General features: G+C 37.7%; 1 pseudogene; it reads left to right on the plus strand.

The window, feature by feature from the left end:
• Positions 1-2,979, plus strand: part of LOC107713933 (transducin beta-like protein 3) — a 24,028-nt pseudogene that overhangs the window by 7,108 nt on the left and 13,941 nt on the right.

The following is a 2,979-nucleotide window of genomic DNA, read 5'->3' on the forward strand; positions in this document are numbered from 1 at the left end:
TAAAAAAAAAAAAAAAAAAAATGCATACAAACCCTTTTAAATTATGAATGAAAAAATATTATTCATTATTAAATGTCATTGTTTAAATATGTGCATTTTAGTTATTTGTAGGCTTTTTTTAGTGCATTCATTAAAAAAAAAAATCTAATAATTTTGGTGCTGTATGGTGCCTCTGTGCATTGCATATGTTGAATCCCCTCTGGTGTTCTGCTGTTTTCCGCAGGTGTTCTTCGAGTGTGGGACTGCAGCTCAGCGCGCTGTGTGTTCACTCAGATGCTGCCTGATGCTCCAGCTGTCAAAACAGAGGAGGGCGATTTAGACCCGCGCAGTCTGATGCACCTTCTGCCCATGCCACAGTCCAACAGACTGGCCACCGTCACCGCAGAGCACAACCTCCTCATCTATCAGATGCCCGCTCTCACTGTACAGCAGCAGGTGAGCCTTACAATCCACCTTCTCAGTACTGTAGATGGCTATATCCTCAACTTAATACAAATCAGAATCTGGAATGGTAAACCATTGGGCTTGTTTTTCTCTTCTTATAAAGTTTGTCGGCTACAATGATGATATCCTGGATGTGAAATTCCTGGGGAAGGATGACACGCATATAGTCGTGGCCACTAACAGCTCTCAGCTGAAGGTGTTTGAGTTGGCCACTAACAGCTGTCAGATTCTCTATGGACACACAGGTGAGTGAGCCACTAGAGGGCAGTATATACTGTGTGCTTTTAATTCAAAACCGTTCCTTTTAAGCAACAAACACTTTAAGCTTGCTATCACATGACCTCACTGTTAGACCTGCGAGGATTAAACAATAAAAACAAATGAAGAAAATCGTTTTTTTGCACAAGAACCCATATCAGTGATTTAATTTGGCTGTAATGAAAACATATTTCTATGCAAAAAACACATTTGAGCAATGGTCAAAGATCAGTAGAAAACACGCGACTCAAGCTAACCAAAACTAAAACAGAGCCAGGGTCATTATAATTAACTCAAACTAAAACCATGAAAAATTGCTTCTTGAAATAAAATAAACATTAATTGAAGCTTATTTTATTTCACCAGATGCCAAGGCAACATTTCTCATGTTCATTTAGTTTTAACTTGATGTACTAAAATAACTAGAACTGTGCTCTATACATTTACATTTAGTCATTTAGCAGACGCTTTTATCCAAAGCGACTTACAAATGAGGACAATAAAAGCATTCAAAACACACACACACTCACACAAAAATGAATAATTACTGTATAGAAATTTTTAAAAAGCAACAACTAATAAAACATTACTAAAACTTTCAAATTTAAGATAGAAAATAATAAGTAATTTAAAGTAGTAATGAAAATTAGTATTTAAAATAACGTTTGATTGAAACAAAAAAGATGACTAGTATAGAGTTTCGTCTGGGCAGGTTGAGGTGTGTGTGTGCGTGTGAGAGTGTGCGTGTGAGAGTGTGCGTGTGAGTGTGTGTGTGTGTGTGAGGGTGTGTGGGAGTGTGCGTGTGAGTGTGTGTGTGTGAGGGTGTGTGTGTGTGCGGGTGAGAGTGTGTGTGTGTGTGAGGGTGTGTGTGTGTGTGTGTGCGTGTGAGTGTGTGTGCGTGTGTGAGGGTGTGTGCGTGTGAGAGTGTGTGTGTGTGTGTGTGTGTGTGTGTGCTGGTAATGCACTTGCTTGTGATGTTTTCCACAGCGGAAGTTATCATTAGATTCATATCTGTAAATTAAATTCATGCGAACGCCAAAGCTTTGACTGAGCGAGACAGAAAGACAGCACAACAGATTAGACTAAAATATTCATTTAGATCAAATATTTGTTCTTCGACCAGGTTTAAAAGGAAGCAATGTTGTCGATGTCGTTGTTGTCAATTAAAACTATTGAAAATAGTTTTCTGCAATTGAAATAAAGCTGAAATGAAATGGAAATATTAGATGAAAAACTTAAGATTACAAAAACGAAAATTAGAAGTGTTGCCTCAGCAACTATCTAAAATAATTGTAAGTACTATAATACTAAAACTATAACAGAACTAAAAAATCTATATTTCGAAAAATACAAAAGTACATAACATAAAGTTACTAAAACAAATTAAAATTCAATAAATATAATGAGAATGCAGCTAAGCTATTGTTTGTTTGTTTGTTTTCCCTCCAGTTTGCACATTGTTTTGAGGTAGTCATCTTCAGGCAGAAGTAATATAAATGGTATCTTCATAAGCATAGTGACAGTGGACAGGTTGATATGTGTCAGGTTGTTTTGACAGGTCTGTGTGCTTTTATTGTTTTGTTTTAATGAAAGAACCATTGTTAGTCGCAGCCCGACATCCCAGGGTTGTGAAACGCATTTATTTTCTCTCTTAGTTCATTAAGTGTAAAAACAGCTGGCTTTAAACTTTAAAAAGGGAATGTCGGACTGACTGCATTCTGCTTCAGTCATCAGTCTACATTGTTGACACCGTCAGTGCACAGTAATCTTTCAATCATCTGACAATCTGTCTGCATATACCGTCTTATATATTGATGTCTTCCGCAAAGGCTCCATGTTTGCAAGCTGTGCATAGGTGATTCTTTTACGCTGCACCAGTAGCTTTTCACTGGCTTGGCACGCCATTCAAAACATCAGATTCTGAATGTACAGCTTTGCCCACACTTGGAAAGATGACGTTTATGTAACCTTTTGCACAGGACAACTCCTTGAGGCTGAGGAAAATGGATCTGAAGAGCGGCCACGTGCACTGCGTGGCTCAGGGCAGCGGACACTCCAATGCCGTGGGCTCTGTCGCCTGCTCCAGGTCTGATCTCCGTTACATTTACATTTAGTGATTTAGCAGATGCTTTTATCCAAAGCGACTTACAAATGAGGACAATGGAAGCAATCAAAATCAACAAATTTTTTATATATATATAAAAGAAAACAAGCAGTTGGTAAATAAATAGAGTGCAAGTCTAAAAGGGGCAAGTTTTTTTTTTTGATTTTTTATTT

Source organism: Sinocyclocheilus rhinocerous, unplaced genomic scaffold, assembly GCF_001515625.1.
Source record: "Sinocyclocheilus rhinocerous isolate Xijiao unplaced genomic scaffold, SAMN03320098_v1.1 scaffold1140, whole genome shotgun sequence".
Lineage (NCBI taxonomy): Eukaryota > Metazoa > Chordata > Actinopteri > Cypriniformes > Cyprinidae > Sinocyclocheilus > Sinocyclocheilus rhinocerous.